This window comes from Hippopotamus amphibius, chromosome 2, assembly GCF_030028045.1.
Source record: "Hippopotamus amphibius kiboko isolate mHipAmp2 chromosome 2, mHipAmp2.hap2, whole genome shotgun sequence".
Classification (NCBI taxonomy): Eukaryota; Metazoa; Chordata; class Mammalia; order Artiodactyla; family Hippopotamidae; genus Hippopotamus; species Hippopotamus amphibius.
The window spans coordinates 222,203,301-222,226,410 of NC_080187.1; the positions used below are offsets into that span (position 1 = coordinate 222,203,301).

The 23,110-nt window shown below is 54.3% G+C and overlaps 8 non-coding genes across 8 annotated transcripts; all 8 read right to left on the reverse strand.

Annotated features, from left to right (window-relative positions):
- Window positions 1–2,417: 2,417 nt before the first annotated feature.
- Window positions 2,418–2,498, reverse strand: LOC130847600 (small nucleolar RNA SNORD115). Its single transcript, XR_009052349.1, has one exon. It is a non-coding gene; the product is annotated as a small nucleolar RNA SNORD115 (small nucleolar RNA).
- Window positions 2,499–4,999: 2,501 nt separating this feature from the next.
- Window positions 5,000–5,080, reverse strand: LOC130847601 (small nucleolar RNA SNORD115). Its single transcript, XR_009052350.1, has one exon. It is a non-coding gene; the product is annotated as a small nucleolar RNA SNORD115 (small nucleolar RNA).
- A 2,501-nt stretch (window positions 5,081–7,581) lies between these two features.
- On the reverse strand, window positions 7,582–7,662 carry LOC130847602 (small nucleolar RNA SNORD115). The gene has a single exon (XR_009052351.1). It is a non-coding gene; the product is annotated as a small nucleolar RNA SNORD115 (small nucleolar RNA).
- Window positions 7,663–10,171: 2,509 nt separating this feature from the next.
- On the reverse strand, window positions 10,172–10,252 carry LOC130847603 (small nucleolar RNA SNORD115). The gene has a single exon (XR_009052352.1). It is a non-coding gene; the product is annotated as a small nucleolar RNA SNORD115 (small nucleolar RNA).
- Window positions 10,253–12,750: 2,498 nt separating this feature from the next.
- Window positions 12,751–12,831, reverse strand: LOC130847604 (small nucleolar RNA SNORD115). Its single transcript, XR_009052353.1, has one exon. It is a non-coding gene; the product is annotated as a small nucleolar RNA SNORD115 (small nucleolar RNA).
- A 2,510-nt stretch (window positions 12,832–15,341) lies between these two features.
- On the reverse strand, window positions 15,342–15,422 carry LOC130847605 (small nucleolar RNA SNORD115). Its single transcript, XR_009052354.1, has one exon. It is a non-coding gene; the product is annotated as a small nucleolar RNA SNORD115 (small nucleolar RNA).
- Window positions 15,423–17,920: 2,498 nt separating this feature from the next.
- On the reverse strand, window positions 17,921–18,001 carry LOC130847608 (small nucleolar RNA SNORD115). The gene has a single exon (XR_009052356.1). It is a non-coding gene; the product is annotated as a small nucleolar RNA SNORD115 (small nucleolar RNA).
- A 2,510-nt stretch (window positions 18,002–20,511) lies between these two features.
- LOC130847609 (small nucleolar RNA SNORD115) lies at window positions 20,512–20,592 on the reverse strand. Its single transcript, XR_009052357.1, has one exon. It is a non-coding gene; the product is annotated as a small nucleolar RNA SNORD115 (small nucleolar RNA).
- Window positions 20,593–23,110: the final 2,518 nt, after the last annotated feature.

Sequence of the window (23,110 nt, forward strand, 5' to 3'; positions counted from 1 at the left end):
TGTGCCATTCTGTCGAATCCACGTGCTGGACCAAGGCTCATGGTGATTGCCCTAGGGAACATAGGCTAAACACAGATCTTCATTTCTCTGGGGACGATGTCTGCCAAGAGGTGAGAAGGACAGCTGTGAGAACTCCAACTCCATGCTAGATGCAATGGGGGACGTGTGTGCCACACGCTCATGCATCGAATGATGCTACAAGAAATACCTGCAGCAATACATCCAGGATCATAGGGCCCAAAGGTACATCCATGCAGAGACAGGAACACTTAGCTGAAACGCATACAAACAGCTCCCTACCTAGCTTCCTTCCTGCCTCCCTTCCTCCAGAATGCTCTAGCTCCCTCCCTTTCGACCCTCGTCCTTGGCTCACTCCCTCCATCCATCCATATTTACAAAGATGAAGGCATGAGTGCACAGGTGGATCAATGCCATCTTATGTACCTTAATACTGTGTCAGGGGCAGATGAAAGAACCAGTACCTATATGTCTCCCCAGGGAAGGACTAGCCTCATGGATCCTCCAGGCAGCACAAGGCCTGGCACCAGGTCTGCTTGGCGGGGACCACACTGGGGATGTGTCTGGGGGAATGGAGACATTCCTCTGGGCCCCACCCTGGTCTGGGCAAGCGTGTGCTGGCCGATGTGACACTCGGCTTGTCCATGTGCACAACACCCAGACAATGAGGCCTTTATGTCCCACACAGTGGACATTCACAGGAGCTGTAGGGAGCTCTCTTGGTAGGCAGTGGCTCCCGTAGAGGAAGGCCACCCCAAGAGATGCCACAGGCCTGTATCTGTATGCAGAACCCATGAAAGGGCCTGTCCGACACAACTGGCCTATCTGAGGGCCCATGATCCCTCACAGAGACCTGGCAAACCCCATTCCAGCAAGGGACCTGCCCTTCAGCTCTCACAAGAGCCAAGAGCATCTAGCTGCCAAGTCCCTGATGAAGGGTCCTTGTTGCCTCTCACCACCTCCAGGCCTGGCCCCACACCCTCCAACCAACGCTTCTTGGAAGTCACTCAAGCACACCCCACAACTGACCATATGCTCAGTACATCCTCGTTCTCTGCCTCGACATGCACAGAGATCTGCGTGGTGGCTCCCCAGGGCACCACGTAATGAAATGGTGCCTCCATGGTCAGTCTTACTACACATCAGGTCAATCGAGTTGAATTTCAAGACCCGCCATCAGACCCGGTGGATGGGGAGCCACGTCAAGCATTCCTCCTTGGGGAGCACAGAGATTCCCAAACAGGGCCAATTTCTTCTGTGGCAGCATTCCCTACTGTGGCCCGTGCAAGGCCACCAAACAACAGCCATGCAGCTACACCCTCCTCAGCCCCCATCCCGGGACCACCCCTCCCCTTCAGGTCAACAGGGCCTCACGATGGACATGATAATGGGATGCCTAAGGGCTCTGCAAAGCCTTCATGGAGGAATGGACACCCAGAAGCCTTTTTTCCTCTGGAGGGGGCTCTCTGACAAAGCAGTGGCTTCCGCAGAGGACAACCAACCCAGGAGATGCTAAGGTCCCGCGTGTGCATGCAGACTGCATCAGAGGCCCCATTGGGAACATGTGGCTCCAACAAAGCACCACGTTCCCTCACAGAGTCCTGGCACAACCCCATTGAAGACCAGGGCATGTCTTCCAGCCCTTGAAATAACCAGCAGCATCCTGCCTCCAAGCACCTGAGGATGGGCTCCTGCCTGCCTCTCACCATCTCTAGGCAGGGGGCATGAGCCTTCCCTACTGACAGGTTTTGGGAAGCCATAAAGCACACACCACAAGGGACCATTCCCTCAGTTGGTGATCATACTCTGCCTCTAGGTGCACAGAGGTCTCTAGGGATGTTCCGCCTGGGGCCAAGGAAGAAAACACTGCCTCTACGTGCTCTCCGAGTAGAATACAGCTCTAATGAAGGCATGTGAGTGCACCAGATGTGAGCTCATAAATTTGGGGCAGCAGCAGACATTCCTCCTTGGTAGGCAGGAGGTTGCCAAAAGACTACCCTGTACTGGCTGCTGCGAGGGCGGCCAGCCCATAGTTCAACATTCTCTGGGGCCTATCGGTAGCAACCAAAAGAGCCACTCACTGCAAAACATTCTGGCTGTGGTGAGTCCATTCCAAGGCTTGGCCTGAAACACAAAATTCAAAGAAGAAAAGCTTAAGGAAAGACTCCACCCATGGCCTCAGAACATGTGGGCCCTGGCACTAGGGAGCAGCATAGAAAACCAAAGGCGGCAACATGTCTTGGATACGTGGAAGCCTCCTACACTCGCAGGAGTCACAAGGGATTTCCTCGAGGGAGAGGCTGCTCCAACACCCACACCCACACCCACACCCACACCCACACCTAGGGCTCTGCAATGGACCAAAAATCCAGGCCATCCTGCCTCTGCATCCCTCCGTTAGGCCTCAGCGTAATCCTATTGAGCATGATTTTTTGGTCATCAGCTCTCTTCAGGACCATATGAGTTCTCATCATCGACCCAACTGAGGCCCTCCTCACTCACCTGCGCCCTGTCACATGTGAAGGCTTACCTCAGATGCTTCCTGCAAAGAAGGATGCCTGAAGGGATGTGCCATTCTGTCGAATCCACGTGCTGGACCAAGGCTCATGGTGATTGCCCTAGGGAACATAGGCTAAACACAGATCTTCATTTCTCTGGGGACGAAGTCTGCCAAGAGGTGAGGACAGCTGTGAGAATTCCAACTCCATGCTAGATGCATTGGGGGACGTGTGTGCCACACGCTCATGCATCGAATGATGCTACAAGAAATACCTGCAGCAATACATCCAGGAACATAGGGCCCAAAGGTACCTCCACACAGAGACAGGAACACTTAGCTGAAACGCATACAAACAGCTCCCTACATAGCTTCCTTCCTGCCTCCCTTCCTCCAGAATGCTCTAGCTCCCTCCCTTTTGACCCTCGTCCTTGGCTCACTCCCTCCATCCATCCATATTTACAAAGATGAAGGCATGAGTGCACAGGTGGATCAATGCCATCTTATGTACCTTAATACTGTGTCAGGGCAGATGAAAGAACAAGTACCTATATGTCTCCCCAGGGAAGGACTATCTTCATGGATCCTCCAGGCAGCACAAGGCCTGGCACCAGGTCTGCTTGGCGGGGACAACACTGGGGATGTGTCTGGGGGAATGGAGACATTCCTCTGGGCCCCACCCTGGTCTGGGCAAGCGTGTGCTGGCCGATGTGACACTCGACTTGTCCATGTGCACAACATCCAGACAATGAGGCCTTTATGTCCCACACAGTGGACATTCACAGGAGCTGTAGGGAGCTCTCTGTGGTAGGCAGTGGCTCCCGTAGAGGAAGGCCACCCCAAGAGATGCCACAGGCCTGTATCTGTATGCAGAACCCATGAAAGGGCCTGTCCGACACAACTGGCCTATCTGAGGGCCCATGATCCCTCACAGAGACCTGGCAAACCCCATTCCAGCAAGGGACCTGCCCTTCAGCTCTCACAAGAGCCAAGAGCATCTAGCTGCCAAGTCCCTGATGAAGGGTCCTTGTTGCCTCTCACCACCTCCAGGCCTGGCCCCACACCCTCCAACCAACGCTTCTTGGAAGTCACTCAAGCACACCCCACAACTGACCATATGCTCAGTACATCCTCGTGCTCTGCCTCGTCATGCACAGAGATCTGCGTGGTGGTTCCCCAGGGCACCACGTAATGAAATGGTGCCTCCATGGTCAGTCTTACTACACATCAGGTCAATCGAGTTGAATTTCAAGACCCGCCATCAGACCCGGTGGATGGGGAGCCACGTCAAGCATTCCTCCTTGGGGAGCACAGAGATTCCCAAACAGGGCCAATTTCTTCTGTGGCAGCATTCCCTACTGTGGCCCGTGCAAGGCCACCAAACAACAGCCATGCAGCTACACCCTCCTCAGCCCCCATCCCGGGACCACCCCTCCCCTTCAGGTCAACAGGGCCTCACGATGGACATGATAATGGGATGCCTAAGGGCTCTGCAAAGCCTCCATGGAGGAATGGACAACCAGAAGCCTTTTCTCCTCTGGAGGGGTCTCTCTGACAAAGCAGTGGCTTCCGCAGAGGACAACCAACCCAGGAGATGCAATGGTCCCGTGTGTGCATGCAGACTGCATCAGAGGCCCCATTCGGAACATGTGGCTCCAACAAAGCACCACGTTCCCTCACAGAGTCCTGGCACAACCCCATTGAAGACCAGGGCATGTCTTCCAGCCCTTGAAATAACCAGCAGCATCCTGCCTCCAAGCACCTGAGGATGGGCTCCTGCCTGCCTCTCACCATCTCTAGGCAGGGGGCATGAGCCTTCCCTACTGACAGGTTTTGGGAAGCCATAAAGCACACACCACAAGGGACCATTCCCTCAGTTGGTGATCATACTCTGCCTCTAGGTGCACAGAGGTCTCTAGAGATGTTCCGCCTGGGGCCAAGGAAGAAAACACGGCCTCTACGTGCTCTCTGACTAGAATACAGCTCTAATGAAGGCATGTGAGTGCACCAGATGTGAGCTCATAAATTTGGGGCAGCAGCAGACATTCCTCCTTGGTAGGCAGGAGGTTGCCAAAAGACTACCCTGTACTGGCTGCTGCGAGGGCGGCCAGCCCATAGTTCAACATTCTCTGGGGCCTATCGGTAGCAACCAAAAGAGCCACTCACTGCAAAACATTCTGGCTGTGGTGAGTCCATTCCAAGGCTTGGCCTGAAACACAAAATTCAAAGAAGAAAAGCTTAAGGAAAGACTCCACCCATGGCCTCAGAACATGTGGGCCCTGGCACTAGGGAGCAGGATAGAAAACCAAAGGCGGCAACATGTCTTGGATACGTGGAAGCCTCCTACACTCGCAGGAGTCACAAGGGATTTCCTCGAGGGAGAGGCTGCTCCAACACCCACACCCACACCCACACCCACACCCACACCTAGGGCTCTGCAATGGACCAAAAATCCAGGCCATCCTGCCTCTGCATCCCTCCGTTAGGCCTCAGCGTAATCCTATTGAGCATGATTTTTTGGTCATCAGCTCTCTTCAGGACCATATGAGTTCTCATCATCGACCCAACTGAGGCCCTCCTCACTCACCTGCGCCCTGTCACATGTGAAGGCTTACCTCAGATGCTTCCTGCAAAGAAGGATGCCTGAAGGGATGTGCCATTCTGTCGAATCCACGTGCTGGACCAAGGCTCATGGTGATTGCCCTAGGGAACATAGGCTAAACACAGATCTTCATTTCTCTGGGGACGAAGTCTGCCAAGAGGTGAGGACAGCTGTGAGAATTCCAACTCCATGCTAGATGCATTGGGGCACGTGTGTGCCACACGCTCATGCATCGAATGATGCTACAAGAAATACCTGCAGCAGTACATCCAGGAACATAGGGCCCAAAAGTACCTCCACGCAGAGACAGGAACACATAGCTGAAACGCATACAAACAGCTCCCTACAGAGCTTCCTTCCTGCCTCCCTTCCTCCAGAATGCTCTAGCTCCCTCCCTTTTGACCCTCGTCCTTGGCTCACTCCCTCCATCCATCCATATTTACAAAGATGAAGGCATGAGTGCACAGGTGGATCAATGCCATCTTATGTACCTTAATACTGTGTCAGGGGCAGATGAAAGAACCAGTACCTATATGTCTCCCCAGGGAAGGACTAGCCTCATGGATCCTCCAGGCAGCACAAGGCCTGGCACCAGGTCTGCTTGGCGGGGACAACACTGGGGATGTGTCTGGGGGAATGGAGACATTCCTCTGGGCCCCACCCTGGTCTGGGCAAGCGTGTGCTGGCCGATGTGACACTCGGCTTGTCCATGTGCACAACACCCAGACAATGAGGCCTTTATGTCCCACACAGTGGACATTCACAGGAGCTGTAGGGAGCTCTCTTGGTAGGCAGTGGCTCCCGTAGAGGAAGGCCACCCCAAGAGATGCCACAGGCCTGTATCTGTATGCAGAACCCATGAAAGGGCCTGTCCGACACAACTGGCCTATCTGAGGGCCCATGATCCCTCACAGAGACCTGGCAAACCCCATTCCAGCAAGGGACCTGCCCTTCAGCTCTCACAAGAGCCAAGAGCATCTAGCTGCCAAGTCCCTGATGAAGGGTCCTTGTTGCCTCTCACCACCTCCAGGCCTGGCCCCACACCCTCCAACCAACGCTTCTTGGAAGTCACTCAAGCACACCCCACAACTGACCATATGCTCAGTACATCCTCGTGCTCTGCCTCGACATGCACAGAGATCTGCGTGGTGGCTCCCCAGGGCACCACGTAATGAAATGGTGCCTCCATGGTCAGTCTTACTACACATCAGGTCAATCGAGTTGAATTTCAAGACCCGCCATCAGACCCGGTGGATGGGGAGCCACGTCAAGCATTCCTCCTTGGGGAGCACAGAGATTCCCAAACAGGGCCAATTTCTTCTGTGGCAGCATTCCCTACTGTGGCCCGTGCAAGGCCACCAAACAACAGCCACGCAGCTACACCCTCCTCAGCCCCCATCCCGGGACCACCCCTCCCCTTCAGGTCAACAGGGCCTCACGATGGACATGATAATGGGATGCCTAAGGGCTCTGCAAAGCCTTCATGGAGGAATGGACACCCAGAAGCCTTTTTTCCTCTGGAGGGGGCTCTCTGACAAAGCAGTGGCTTCCGCAGAGGACAACCAACCCAGGAGATGCTAAGGTCCCGCGTGTGCATGCAGACTGCATCAGAGGCCCCATTGGGAACATGTGGCTCCAACAAAGCACCACGTTCCCTCACAGAGTCCTGGCACAACCCCATTGAAGACCAGGGCATGGCTTCCAGCCCTTGAAATAACCAGCAGCATCCTGCCTCCAAGCACCTGAGGATGGGCTCCTGCCTGCCTCTCACCATCTCTAGGCAGGGGGCATGAGCCTTCCCTACTGACAGGTTTTGGGAAGCCATAAAGCACACACCACAAGGGACCATTCCCTCAGTTGGTGATCATACTCTGCCTCTAGGTGCACAGAGGTCTCTAGGGATGTTCCGCCTGGGGCCAAGGAAGAAAACACTGCCTCTACGTGCTCTCTGACTAGAATACAGCTCTAATGAAGGCATGTGAGTGCACCAGATGTGAGCTCATAAATTTGGGGCAGCAGCAGACATTCCTCCTTGGTAGGCAGGACGTTGCCAAAAGACTACCCTGTACTGGCTCCTGCGAGGGGGGCCAGCCGATAGTTCAACATTCTCTGGGGCCTATCGGTAGCAACCAAAAGAGCCACTCACTGCAAAACATTCTGGCTGTGGTGAGTCCATTCCAAGGCTTGGCCTGAAACACAAAATTCAAAGAAGAAAAGCTTAAGGAAAGACTCCACCCATGGCCTCAGAACATGTGGGCCCTGCCACTAGGGAGCAGGATAGAAAACCAAAGGCGGCAACATGTCTTGGATACGTGGAAGCCTCCTACACTCGGAGGAGTCACAAGGGATTTCCTCGAGGGAGAGGCTGCTCCAACACCCACACCCACACCCACACCCACACCCACACCTAGGGCTCAGCAATGGACCAAAAATCCAGGCCATCCTGCCTCTGCATCCCTCCGTTAGGCCTCAGCGTAATCCTATTGAGCATGATTTTTTGGTCATCAGCTCTCTTCAGGACCATATGAGTTCTCATCATCGACCCAACTGAGGCCCTCCTCACTCACCTGCGCTCTGCCACATGTGAATGCTTACCTCAGATTCTTCCTGGAAAGAAGGATGCCTGAACGATGTGCCATTCTGTCGAATCCAGGTGCTGGGCCAAGGCTCATGGTGATTGCCCTAGGGAACATAGGCTAAACACAGATCTTCATTTCTCTGGGGACGATGTCTGCCAAGAGGTGAGAAGGACAGCTGTGAGAACTCCAACTCCATGCTAGATGCATTGGGGGACGTGTGTGCCACACGCTCATGCATCGAATGATGCTACAAGAAATACCTGCAGCAATACATCCAGGAACATAGGGCCCAAAGGTACCTCCACACAGAGACAGGAACACTTAGCTGAAACGCATACAAACAGCTCCCTACATAGCTTCCTTCCTGCCTCCCTTCCTCCAGAATGCTCTAGCTCCCTCCCTTTCGACCCTCGTCCTTGGCTCACTCCCTCCATCCATCCATATTTACAAAGATGAAGGCATGAGTGCACAGGTGGATCAATGCCATCTTATGTACCTTAATACTGTGTCAGGGGCAGATGAAAGAACCAGTACCTATATGTCTCCCCAGGGAAGGACTAGCCTCATGGATCCTCCAGGCAGCACAAAGCATGGCACCAGGTCTGCTTGGCGGGGACAACACTGGGGATGTGTCTGGGGGAATGGAGAAATTCCTCTGGGCCCCACCCTGGTCTGGGCAAGCGTGTGCTGGCCGATGTGACACTCGGCTTGTCCATGTGCACAACGCCCAGACAATGAGGCCTTTATGTTCCACACAGTGGACATTCACAGGAGCTGTAGGGAGCTCTCTTGGTAGGCAGTGGCTCCCGTAGAGGAAGGCCACCGCAAGAGATGCCACAGGCCTGTATATGTATGCAGAACCCATGAAAGGGCCTGTCCGACACAACTGGCCTATCTGAGGGCCCATGATCCCTCACAGAGACCTGGCAAACCCCATTCCAGCAAGGGACCTGCCCTTCAGCTCTAACAAGAGCCAAGAGCATCTAGCTGCCAAGTCCCTGATGAAGAGTCCTTGTTGCCTCTCACCACCTCCAGGCCTGGCCCCACACCCTCCAACCAACGCTTCTTGGAAGTCACTCAAGCACACCCCACAACTGACCATATGCTCAGTACATCCTCATGCTCTGCCTCGACATGCACAGAGATCTGCGTGGTGGCTCCCCAGGGCACCACGTAATGAAATGGTGCCTCCATGGTTAGTCTTACTACACATCAGGTCAATCGAGTTGAATTTCAAGACCCGCCATCAGACCCGGTGGATGGGGAGCCACGTCAAGCATTCCTCCTTGGGGAGCACAGAGATTCCCAAACAGGGCCAATTTCTTCTGTGGCAGCATTCCCTACTGTGGCCCGTGCAAGGCCACCAAACAACAGCCATGCAGCTACACCCTCCTCAGCCCCCATCCCGGGACCACCCCTCCCCTTCAGGTCAACAGGGCCTCACGATGGACATGATAATGGGATGCCTAAGGGCTCTGCAAAGCCTCCATGGAGGAAAGGACACCCAGAAGCCTTTTCTCCTCTGGAGGGGGCTCTCTGACAAAGCAGTGGCTTCCGCAGAGGACAACCAACCCAGGAGATGCTATGGTCCCGTGTGTGCATGCAGACTGCATCAGAGGCCCCATTGGGAACATGTGGCTCCAACAAAGCACCACGTTCCCTCACAGAGTCCTGGCACAACCCCATTGAAGACCAGGGCATGTCTTCCAGCCCTTGAAATAACCAGCAGCATCCTGCCTCCAAGCACCTGAGGATGGGCTCCTGCCTGCCTCTCACCATCTCTAGGCAGGGGGCATGAGCCTTCCCTACTGACAGGTTTTGGGAAGCCATAAAGCACACACCACAAGGGACCATTCCCTCAGTTGGTGATCATACTCTGCCTCTAGGTGCACAGAGGTCTCTAGGGATGTTCCGCCTGGGGCCAAGGAAGAAAACACTGCCTCTACGTGCTCTCTGACTAGAATACAGCTCTAATGAAGGCATGTGAGTGCACCAGATGTGAGCTCATAAATTTGGGGCAGCAGCAGACATTCCTCCTTGGTAGGCAGGAGGTTGCCAAAAGACTACCCTGTACTGGCTGCTGCGAGGGCGGCCAGCCCATAGTTCAACATTCTCTGGGGCCTATCGGTAGCAACCAAAAGAGCCACTCACTGCAAAACATTCTGGCTGTGGTGAGTCCATTCCAAGGCTTGGCCTGAAACACAAAATTCAAAGAAGAAAAGCTTAAGGAAAGACTCCACCCATGGCCTCAGAACATGTGGGCCCTGGCACTAGGGAGCAGGATAGAAAACCAAAGGCGGCAACATGTCTTGGATACGTGGAAGCCTCCTACACTCGGAGGAGTCACAAGGGATTTCCTCGAGGGAGAGGCTGCTCCAACACCCACACCCACACCCACACCCACACCCACACCCACACCCAGGGCTCTGCAATGGACCAAAAATCCAGGCCATCCTGCCTCTGCATCCCTCCATTAGGCCTCAGCGTAATCCTATTGAGCATGATTTTTTGGTCATCAGCTCTCTTCAGGACCATATGAGTTCTCATCATCGACCCAACTGAGGCCCTCCTCACTCACCTGCGCCCTGCCACGTGTGAAGGCTTACCTCATATGCTTCCTGGAAAGAAGGATGCCTGAAGGGATGTGCCATTCTGTCGAATCCACGTGCTGGGCCAAGGCTCATGGTGATTGCCCTAGGGAACATAGGCTAAACACAGATCTTCATTTCTCTAGGGACGATGTCTGCCAAGAGGTGAGAAGGACAGCTGTGAGAACTCCAACTCCATGCTAGATGCATTGGGGGACATGTGTGCCACACGCTCATGCATCGAATGATGCTACAAGAAATACCTGCAGCAATACATCCAGGAACATAGGGCCCAAAGGTACCTCCACACAGAGACAGGAACACTTAGCTGAAACGCATACAAACAGCTCCCTACATAGCTTCCTTCCTGCCTCCCTTCCTCCAGAATGCTCTAGCTCCCTCCCTTTTGACCCTCGTCCTTGGCTCACTCCCTCCATCCATCCATATTTACAAAGATGAAGGCATGAGTGCACAGGTGGATCAATGCCATCTTATGTACCTTAATACTGTGTCAGGGGCAGACGAAAGAACCAGTACCTATATGTCTCCCCAGGGAAGGACTAGCCTCATGGATCCTCCAGGCAGCACAAGGCATGGCACCAGGTCTGCTTGGCGGGGACAACACTGGGGATGTGTCTGGGGGAATGGAGACATTCCTCTGGGCCCCACCCTGGTCTGGGCAAGCGTGTGCTGGCCGATGTCACACTCGGCTTGTCCATGTGCACAACACCCAGACAATGAGGCCTTTATGTCCCACACAGTGGACATTCACAGGAGCTGTAGGGAGCTCTCTTGGTAGGCAGTGGCTCCCGTAGAGGAAGGCCACCCCAAGAGATGCCACAGGCCTGTATCTGTATGCAGAACCCATGAAAGGGCCTGTCCGACACAACTGGCCTATCTGAGGGCCCATGATCCCTCACAGAGACCTGGCAAACCCCATTCCAGCAAGGGACCTGCCCTTCAGCTCTCACAAGAGCCAAGAGCATCTAGCTGCCAAGTCCCTGATGAAGGGTCCTTGTTGCCTCTCACCACCTCCAGGCCTGGCCCCACACCCTCCAACCAACGCTTCTTGGAAGTCACTCAAGCACACCCCACAACTGACCATATGCTCAGTACATCCTCGTGCTCTGCCTCGACATGCACAGAGATCTGCGTGGTGGCTCCCCAGGGCACCACGTAATGAAATGGTGCCTCCATGGTCAGTCTTACTACACATCAGGTCAATCGAGTTGAATTTCAAGACCCGCCATCAGACCCGGTGGATGGGGAGCCACGTCAAGCATTCCTCCTTGGGGAGCACAGAGATTCCCAAACAGGGCCAATTTCTTCTGTGGCAGCATTCCCTACTGTGGCCCGTGCAAGGCCACCAAACAACAGCCACGCAGCTACACCCTCCTCAGCCCCCATCCCGGGACCACCCCTCCCCTTCAGGTCAACAGGGCCTCACGATGGACATGATAATGGGATGCCTAAGGGCTCTGCAAAGCCTTCATGGAGGAATGGACACCCAGAAGCCTTTTTTCCTCTGGAGGGGGCTCTCTGACAAAGCAGTGGCTTCCGCAGAGGACAACCAACCCAGGAGAAGCTATGGTCCCGCGTGTGCATGCAGACTGCATCAGAGGCCCCATTGGGAACATGTGGCTCCAACAAAGCACCACGTTCCCTCACAGAGTCCTGGCACAACCCCATTGAAGACCAGGGCATGTCTTCCAGCCCTTGAAATAACCAGCAGCATCCTGCCTCCAAGCACCTGAGGATGGGCTCCTGCCTGCCTCTCACCATCTCTAGGCAGGGGGCATGAGCCTTCCCTACTGACAGGTTTTGGGAAGCCATAAAGCACACACCACAAGGGACCATTCCCTCAGTTGGTGATCATACTCTGCCTCTAGGTGCACAGAGGTCTCTAGGGATGTTCCGCCTGGGGCCAAGGAAGAAAACACTGCCTCTACGTGCTCTCTGACTAGAATACAGCTCTAATGAAGGCATGTGAGTGCACCAGATGTGAGCTCATAAATTTGGGGCAGCAGCAGACATTCCTCCTTGGTAGGCAGGAGGTTGCCAAAAGACTACCCTGTACTGGCTGCTGCGAGGGCGGCCAGCCCATAGTTCAACATTCTCTGGGGCCTATCGGTAGCAACCAAAAGAGCCACTCACTGCAAAACATTCTGGCTGTGGTGAGTCCATTCCAAGGCTTGGCCTGAAACACAAAATTCAAAGAAGAAAAGCTTAAGGAAAGACTCCACCCATGGCCTCAGAACATGTGGGCCCTGGCACTAGGGAGCAGGATAGAAAACCAAAGGCGGCAACATGTCTTGGATACGTGGAAGCCTCCTACACTCGGAGGAGTCACAAGGGATTTCCTCGAGGGAGAGGCTGCTCCAACACCCACACCCACACCCACACCCACACCCAGGGCTCTGCAATGGACCAAAAATCCAGGCCATCCTGCCTCTGCATCCCTCCATTAGGCCTCAGCGTAATCCTATTGAGCATGATTTTTTGGTCATCAGCTCTCTTCAGGACCATATGAGTTCTCATCATCGACCCAACTGAGGCCCTCCTCACTCACCTGCGCCCTGCCACATGTGAAGGCTTACCTCAGATGCTTCCTGGAAAGAAGGATGCCTGAAGGGATGTGCCATTCTGTCGAATCCACGTGCTGGGCCAAGGCTCATGGTGATTGCCCTAGGGAACATAGGCTAAACACAGATCTTCATTTCTCTAGGGACGATGTCTGCCAAGAGGTGAGAAGGACAGCTGTGAGAACTCCAACTCCATGCTAGATGCATTGGGGGACATGTGTGCCACACGCTCATGCATCGAATGATGCTACAAGAAATACCTGCAGCAATACATCCAGGAACATAGGGCCCAAAGGTACCTCCACACAGAGACAGGAACACTTAGCTGAAACGCATACAAACAGCTCCCTACATAGCTTCCTTCCTGCCTCCCTTCCTCCAGAATGCTCTAGCTCCCTCCCTTTTGACCCTCGTCCTTGGCTCCCTCCCTCCATCCATCCATATTTACAAAGATGAAGGCATGAGTGCACAGGTGGATCAATGCCATCTTATGTACCTTAATACTGTGTCAGGGGCAGATGAAAGAACCAGTACCTATATGTCTCCCCAGGGAAGGACTAGCCTCATGGATCCTCCAGGCAGCACAAGGCATGGCACCAGGTCTGCTTGGCGGGGACAACACTGGGGATGTGTCTGGGGGAATGGAGAAATTCCTCTGGGCCCCACCCTGGTCTGGGCAAGCGTGTGCTGGCCGATGTGACACTCGGCTTGTCCATGTGCACAACGCCCAGACAATGAGGCCTTTATGTTCCACACAGTGGACATTCACAGGAGCTGTAGGGAGCTCTCTTGGTAGGCAGTGGCTCCCGTAGAGGAAGGCCACCGCAAGAGATGCCACAGGCCTGTATATGTATGCAGAACCCATGAAAGGGCCTGTCCGACACAACTGGCCTATCTGAGGGCCCATGATCCCTCACAGAGACCTGGCAAACCCCATTCCAGCAAGGGACCTGCCCTTCAGCTCTAACAAGAGCCAAGAGCATCTAGCTGCCAAGTCCCTGATGAAGAGTCCTTGTTGCCTCTCACCACCTCCAGGCCTGGCCCCACACCCTCCAACCAACGCTTCTTGGAAGTCACTCAAGCACACCCCACAACTGACCATATGCTCAGTACATCCTCATGCTCTGCCTCGACATGCACAGAGATCTGCGTGGTGGCTCCCCAGGGCACCACATAATGAAATGGTGCCTCCATGGTCAGTCTTACTACACATCAGGTCAATCGAGTTGAATTTCAAGACCCGCCATCAGACCCGGTGGATGGGGAGCCACGTCAAGCATTCCTCCTTGGGGAGCACAGAGATTCCCAAACAGGGCCAATTTCTTCTGTGGCAGCATTCCCTACTGTGGCCCGTGCAAGGCCACCAAACAACAGCCATGCAGCTACACCCTCCTCAGCCCCCATCCCGGGACCACCCCTCCCCTTCAGGTCAACAGGGCCTCACGACGGACATGATAATGGGATGCCTAAGGGCTCTGCAAAGCCTCCATGGAGGAAAGGACACCCAGAAGCCTTTTCTCCTCTGGAGGGGGCTCTCTGACAAAGCAGTGGCTTCCGCAGAGGACAACCAACCCAGGAGATGCTATGGTCCCGTGTGTGCATGCAGACTGCATCAGAGGCCCCATTCGGAACATGTGGCTCCAACAAAGCACAACGTTCCCTCACAGAGTCCTGGCACAACCCCATTGAAGACCAGGGCATGTCTTCCAGCCCTTGAAATAACCAGCAGCATCCTGCCTCCAAGCACCTGAGGATGGGCTCCTGCCTGCCTCTCACCATCTCTAGGCAGGGGGCATGAGCCTTCCCTACTGACAGGTTTTGGGAAGCCATAAAGCACACACCACAAGGGACCATTCCCTCAGTTGGTGATCATACTCTGCCTCTAGGTGCACAGAGGTCTCTAGGGATGTTCCGCCTGGGGCCAAGGAAGAAAACACTGCCTCTACGTGCTCTCTGACTAGAATACAGCTCTAATGAAGGCATGTGAGTGCACCAGATGTGAGCTCATAAATTTGGGGCAGCAGCAGACATTCCTCCTTGGTAGGCAGGAGGTTGCCAAAAGACTACCCTGTACTGGCTGCTGCGAGGGCGGCCAGCCCATAGTTCAACATTCTCTGGGGCCTATCGGTAGCAACCAAAAGAGCCACTCACTGCAAAACATTCTGGCTGTGGTGAGTCCATTCCAAGGCTTGGCCTGAAACACAAAATTCAAAGAAGAAAAGCTTAAGGAAAGACTCCACCCATGGCCTCAGAACATGTGGGCCCTGGCACTAGGGAGCAGGATAGAAAACCAAAGGCGGCAACATGTCTTGGATACGTGGAAGCCTCCTACACTCGGAGGAGTCACAAGGGATTTCCTCGAGGGAGAGGCTGCTCCAACACCCACACCCACACCCACACCCACACCCACACCCACACCCAGGGCTCTGCAATGGACCAAAAATCCAGGCCATCCTGCCTCTGCATCCCTCCATTAGGCCTCAGCGTAATCCTATTGAGCATGATTTTTTGGTCATCAGCTCTCTTCAGGACCATATGAGTTCTCATCATCGACCCAACTGAGGCCCTCCTCACTCACCTGCGCCCTGCCACATGTGAAGGCTTACCTCAGATGCTTCCTGGAAAGAAGGATGCCTGAAGGGATGTGCCATTCTGTCGAATCCACGTGCTGGGCCAAGGCTCATGGTGATTGCCCTAGGGAACATAGGCTAAACACAGATCTTCATTTCTCTAGGGACGATGTCTGCCAAGAGGTGAGAAGGACAGCTGTGAGAACTCCAACTCCATGCTAGATGCATTGGGGGACATGTGTGCCACACGCTCATGCATCGAATGATGCTACAAGAAATACCTGCAGCAATACATCCAGGAACATAGGGCCCAAAGGTACCTCCACACAGAGACAGGAACACTTAGCTGAAACGCATACAAACAGCTCCCTACATAGCTTCCTTCCTGCCTCCCTTCCTCCAGAATGCTCTAGCTCCCTCCCTTTTGACCCTCGTCCTTGGCTCCCTCCCTCCATCCATCCATATTTACAAAGATGAAGGCATGAGTGCACAGGTGGATCAATGCCATCTTATGTACCTTAATACTGTGTCAGGGGCAGATGAAAGAACCAGTACCTATATGTCTCCCCAGGGAAGGACTAGCCTCATGGATCCTCCAGGCAGCACAAGGCATGGCACCAGGTCTGCTTGGCGGGGACAACACTGGGGATGTGTCTGGGGGAATGGAGAAATTCCTCTGGGCCCCACCCTGGTCTGGGCAAGCGTGTGCTGGCCGATGTGACACTCGGCTTGTCCATGTGCACAACGCCCAGACAATGAGGCCTTTATGTTCCACACAGTGGACATTCACAGGAGCTGTAGGGAGCTCTCTTGGTAGGCAGTGGCTCCCGTAGAGGAAGGCCACCGCAAGAGATGCCACAGGCCTGTATATGTATGCAGAACCCATGAAAGGGCCTGTCCGACACAACTGGCCTATCTGAGGGCCCATGATCCCTCACAGAGACCTGGCAAACCCCATTCCAGCAAGGGACCTGCCCTTCAGCTCTAACAAGAGCCAAGAGCATCTAGCTGCCAAGTCCCTGATGAAGAGTCCTTGTTGCCTCTCACCACCTCCAGGCCTGGCCCCACACCCTCCAACCAACGCTTCTTGGAAGTCACTCAAGCACACCCCACAACTGACCATATGCTCAGTACATCCTCATGCTCTGCCTCGACATGCACAGAGATCTGCGTGGTGGCTCCCCAGGGCACCACGTAATGAAATGGTGCCTCCATGGTCAGTCTTACTACACATCAGGTCAATCGAGTTGAATTTCAAGACCCGCCATCAGACCCGGTGGATGGGGAGCCACGTCAAGCATTCCTCCTTGGGGAGCACAGAGATTCCCAAACAGGGCCAATTTCTTCTGTGGCAGCATTCCCTACTGTGGCCCGTGCAAGGCCACCAAACAACAGCCATGCAGCTACACCCTCCTCAGCCCCCATCCCGGGACCACCCCTCCCCTTCAGGTCAACAGGGCCTCACGACGGACATGATAATGGGATGCCTAAGGGCTCTGCAAAGCCTCCATGGAGGAAAGGACACCCAGAAGCCTTTTCTCCTCTGGAGGGGGCTCTCTGACAAAGCAGTGGCTTCCGCAGAGGACAACCAACCCAGGAGATGCTATGGTCCCGTGTGTGCATGCAGACTGCATCAGAGGCCCCATTCGGAACATGTGGCTCCAACAAAGCACAACGTTCCCTCACAGAGTCCTGGCACAACCCCATTGAAGACCAGGGCATGTCTTCCAGCCCTTGAAATAACCAGCAGCATCCTGCCTCCAAGCACCTGAGGATGGGCTCCTGCCTGCCTCTCACCATCTCTAGGCAGGGGGCATGAGCCTTCCCTACTGACAGGTTTTGGGAAGCCATAAAGCACACACCACAAGGGACCATTCCCTCAGTTGGTGATCATACTCTGCCTCTAGGTGCACAGAGGTCTCTAGGGATGTTCCGCCTGGGGCCAAGGAAGAAAACACTGCCTCTACGTGCTCTCTGACTAGAATACAGCTCTAATGAAGGCATGTGAGTGCACCAGATGTGAGCTCATAAATTTGGGGCAGCAGCAGACATTCCTCCTTGGTAGGCAGGAGGTTGCCAAAAGACTACCCTGTACTGGCTGCTGCGAGGGCGGCCAGCCCATAGTTCAACATTCTATGGGGCCTATCGGTAGCAACCAAAAGAGCCGCTCACTGCAAAACATTCTGGCTGTGGTGAGTCCATTCCAAGGCTTGGCCTGAAACACAAAATTCAAAGAAGAAAAGCTTAAGGAAAGACTCCACCCATGGCCTCAGAACATGTGGGCCCTGGCACTAGGGAGCAGGATAGAAAACCAAAGGCGGCAACATGTCTTGGATACATGGAAGCCTCCTACACTCGGAGGAGTCACAAGGGATTTCCTCGAGGGAGAGGCTGCTCCAACACCCACACCCACACCCACACCCACACCCAGGGCTCTGCAATGGACCAAAAATCCAGGCCATCCTGCCTCTGCATCCCTCCATTAGGCCTCAGCGTAATCCTATTGAGCATGATTTTTTGGTCATCAGCTCTCTTCAGGACCATATGAGTTCTCATCATCGACCCAACTGAGGCCCTCCTCACTCACCTGCGCCCTGCCACATGTGAAGGCTTACCTCAGATGCTTCCTGGAAAGAAGGATGCCTGAAGGGATGTGCCATTCTGTCGAATCCACGTGCTGGGCCAAGGCTCATGGTGATTGCCCTAGGGAACATAGGCTAAACACAGATCTTCATTTCTCTAGGGACGATGTCTGCCAAGAGGTGAGAAGGACAGCTGTGAGAACTCCAACTCCATGCTAGATGCATTGGGGGACATGTGTGCCACACGCTCATGCATCGAATGATGCTACAAGAAATACCTGCAGCAATACATCCAGGAACATAGGGCCCAAAGGTACCTCCACACAGAGACAGGAACACTTAGCTGAAACGCATACAAACAGCTCCCTACATAGCTTCCTTCCTGCCTCCCTTCCTCCAGAATGCTCTAGCTCCCTCCCTTTTGACCCTCGTCCTTGGCTCCCTCCCTCCATCCATCCATATTTACAAAGATGAAGGCATGAGTGCACAGGTGGATCAATGCCATCTTATGTACCTTAATACTGTGTCAGGGGCAGATGAAAGAACCAGTACCTATATGTCTCCCCAGGGAAGGACTAGCCTCATGGATCCTCCAGGCAGCACAAGGCATGGCACCAGGTCTGCTTGGCGGGGACAACACTGGGGATGTGTCTGGGGGAATGGAGAAATTCCTCTGGGCCCCACCCTGGTCTGGGCAAGCGTGTGCTGGCCGATGTGACACTCGGCTTGTCCATGTGCACAACGCCCAGACAATGAGGCCTTTATGTTCCACACAGTGGACATTCACAGGAGCTGTAGGGAGCTCTCTTGGTAGGCAGTGGCTCCCGTAGAGGAAGGCCACCGCAAGAGATGCCACAGGCCTGTATATGTATGCAGAACCCATGAAAGGGCCTGTCCGACACAACTGGCCTATCTGAGGGCCCATGATCCCTCACAGAGACCTGGCAAACCCCATTCCAGCAAGGGACCTGCCCTTCAGCTCTCACAAGAGCCAAGAGCATCTAGCTGCCAAGTCCCTGATGAAGAGTCCTTGTTGCCTCTCACCACCTCCAGGCCTGGCCCCACACCCTCCAACCAACGCTTCTTGGAAGTCACTCAAGCACACCCCACAACTGACCATATGCTCAGTACATCCTCATGCTCTGCCTCGACATGCACAGAGATCTGCGTGGTGGCTCCCCAGGGCACCACGTAATGAAATGGTGCCTCCATGGTCAGTCTTACTACACATCAGGTCAATCGAGTTGAATTTCAAGACCCGCCATCAGACCCGGTGGATGGGGAGCCACGTCAAGCATTCCTCCTTGGGGAGCACAGAGATTCCCAAACAGGGCCAATTTCTTCTGTGGCAGCATTCCCTACTGTGGCCCGTGCAAGGCCACCAAACAACAGCCATGCAGCTACACCCTCCTCAGCCCCCATCCCGGGACCACCCCTCCCCTTCAGGTCAACAGGGCCTCACGACGGACATGATAATGGGATGCCTAAGGGCTCTGCAAAGCCTCCATGGAGGAAAGGACACCCAGAAGCCTTTTCTCCTCTGGAGGGGGCTCTCTGACAAAGCAGTGGCTTCCGCAGAGGACAACCAACCCAGGAGATGCTATGGTCCCGTGTGTGCATGCAGACTGCATCAGAGGCCCCATTGGGAACATGTGGCTCCAACAAAGCACAACGTTCCCTCACAGAGTCCTGGCACAACCCCATTGAAGACCAGGGCATGTCTTCCAGCCCTTGAAATAACCAGCAGCATCCTGCCTCCAAGCACCTGAGGATGGGCTCCTGCCTGCCTCTCACCATCTCTAGGCAGGGGGCATGAGCCTTCCCTACTGACAGGTTTTGGGAAGCCATAAAGCACACACCACAAGGGACCATTCCCTCAGTTGGTGATCATACTCTGCCTCTAGGTGCACAGAGGTCTCTAGGGATGTTCCGCCTGGGGCCAAGGAAGAAAACACTGCCTCTACGTGCTCTCTGACTAGAATACAGCTCTAATGAAGGCATGTGAGTGCACCAGATGTGAGCTCATAAATTTGGGGCAGCAGCAGACATTCCTCCTTGGTAGGCAGGAGGTTGCCAAAAGACTACCCTGTACTGGCTGCTGCGAGGGCGGCCAGCCCATAGTTCAACATTCTCTGGGGCCTATCGGTAGCAACCAAAAGAGCCACTCACTGCAAAACATTCTGGCTGTGGTGAGTCCATTCCAAGGCTTGGCCTGAAACACAAAATTCAAAGAAGAAAAGCTTAAGGAAAGACTCCACCCATGGCCTCAGAACATGTGGGCCCTGGCACTAGGGAGCAGGATAGAAAACCAAAGGCGGCAACATGTCTTGGATACGTGGAAGCCTCCTACACTCGGAGGAGTCACAAGGGATTTCCTCGAGGGAGAGGCTGCTCCAACACCCACACCCACAACCACACCCACACCCACACCCACACCCAGGGCTCTGCAATGGACCAAAAATCCAGGCCATCCTGCCTCTGCATCCCTCCATTAGGCCTCAGCGTAATCCTATTGAGCATGATTTTTTGGTCATCAGCTCTCTTCAGGACCATATGAGTTCTCATCATCGACCCAACTGAGGCCCTCCTCACTCACCTGCGCCCTGCCACATGTGAAGGCTTACCTCAGATGCTTCCTGGAAAGAAGGATGCCTGAAGGGATGTGCCATTCTGTCGAATCCACGTGCTGGGCCAAGGCTCATGGTGATTGCCCTAGGGAACATAGGCTAAACACAGATCTTCATTTCTCTAGGGACGATGTCTGCCAAGAGGTGAGAAGGACAGCTGTGAGAACTCCAACTCCATGCTAGATGCATTGGGGGACATGTGTGCCACACGCTCATGCATCGAATGATGCTACAAGAAATACCTGCAGCAATACATCCAGGAACATAGGGCCAAAAGGTACCTCCACACAGAGACAGGAACACTTAGCTGAAACGCATACAAACAGCTCCCTACATAGCTTCCTTCCTGCCTCCCTTCCTCCAGAATGCTCTAGCTCCCTCCCTTTTGACCCTCGTCCTTGGCTCCCTCCCTCCATCCATCCATATTTACAAAGATGAAGGCATGAGTGCACAGGTGGATCAATGCCATCTTATGTACCTTAATACTGTGTCAGGGGCAGATGAAAGAACCAGTACCTATATGTCTCCCCAGGGAAGGACTAGCCTCATGGATCCTCCAGGCAGCACAAGGCATGGCACCAGGTCTGCTTGGCGGGGACAACACTGGGGATGTGTCTGGGGGAATGGAGAAATTCCTCTGGGCCCCACCCTGGTCTGGGCAAGCGTGTGCTGGCCGATGTGACACTCGGCTTGTCCATGTGCACAACGCCCAGACAATGAGGCCTTTATGTTCCACACAGTGGACATTCACAGGAGCTGTAGGGAGCTCTCTTGGTAGGCAGTGGCTCCCGTAGAGGAAGGCCACCGCAAGAGATGCCACAGGCCTGTATATGTATGCAGAACCCATGAAAGGGCCTGTCCGACACAACTGGCCTATCTGAGGGCCCATGATCCCTCACAGAGACCTGGCAAACCCCATTCCAGCAAGGGACCTGCCCTTCAGCTCTCACAAGAGCCAAGAGCATCTAGCTGCCAAGTCCCTGATGAAGGGTCCTTGTTGCCTCTCACCACCTCCAGGTCTGGCCCCACACCCTCCAACCAACGCTTCTTGGAAGTCACTCAAGCACACCCCACAACTGACCATATGCTCAGTACATCCTCGTGCTCTGCCTCGACATGCACAGAGATCTGCGTGGTGGCTCCCCAGGGCACCACGTAATGAAATGGTGCCTCCATGGTCAGTCTTACTACACATCAGGTCAATCGAGTTGAATTTCAAGACCCGCCAACAGACCCAGTGGATGGGGAGCCACGTCAAGCATTCCTCCTCGGGGAGCACAGAGATTCCCAAACAGGGCCAATTTCTTCTGTGGCAGCATTCCCTACTGTGGCCCGTGCTAGGCCACCAAACAACAGCCATGCAGCTACACCCTCCTCAGCCCCCATCCCAGGACCACCCCTCCCCTTCAGGTCAACAGGGCCTCACGATGGACATGATAATGGGATGCCTAAGGGCTCTGCAAAGCCTTCATGGAGGAATGGACACCCAGAAGCCTTTTTTCCTCTGGAGGGGGCTCTCTGACAAAGCAGTGGCTTTCGCAGAGGACAACCAACCCAGGAGATGCTATGGTCCCGTGTGTGCATGCAGACTGCATCAGAGGCCCCATTCGGAACATGTGGCTCCAACAAAGCACAACGTTCCCTCACAGAGTCCTGGCACAACCCCATTGAAGACCAGGGCATGTCTTCCAGCCCTTGAAATAACCAGCAGCATCCTGCCTCCAAGCACCTGAGGATGGGCTCCTGCCTGCCTCTCACCATCTCTAGGCAGGGGGCATGAGCCTTCCCTACTGACAGGTTTTGGGAAGCCATAAAGCACACACCACAAGGGACCATTCCCTCAGTTGGTGATCATACTCTGCCTCTAGGTGCACAGAGGTCTCTAGGGATGTTCCGCCTGGGGCCAAGGAAGAAAACACTGCCTCTACGTGCTCTCTGACTAGAATACAGCTCTAATGAAGGCATGTGAGTGCACCAGATGTGAGCTCATAAATTTGGGGCAGCAGCAGACATTCCTCCTTGGTAGGCAGGAGGTTGCCAAAAGACTACCCTGTACTGGCTGCTGCGAGGGCGGCCAGCCCATAGTTCAACATTCTCTGGGGCCTATCGGTAGCAACCAAAAGAGCCACTCACTGCAAAACATTCTGGCTGTGGTGAGTCCATTCCAAGGCTTGGCCTGAAACACAAAATTCAAAGAAGAAAAGCTTAAGGAAAGACTCCACCCATGGCCTCAGAACATGTGGGCCCTGGCACTAGGGAGCAGGATAGAAAACCAAAGGCGGCAACACGTCTTGGATACGTGGAAGCCTCCTACACTCGGAGGAGTCACAAGGGATTTCCTCGATGGAGAGGCTGCTCCAACACACACACCCACACCCACACCCACACCCACACCCACACCCACACCCACACCCACACCCACACCCAGGGCTCTGCAATGGACCAAAAATCCAGGCCATCCTGCC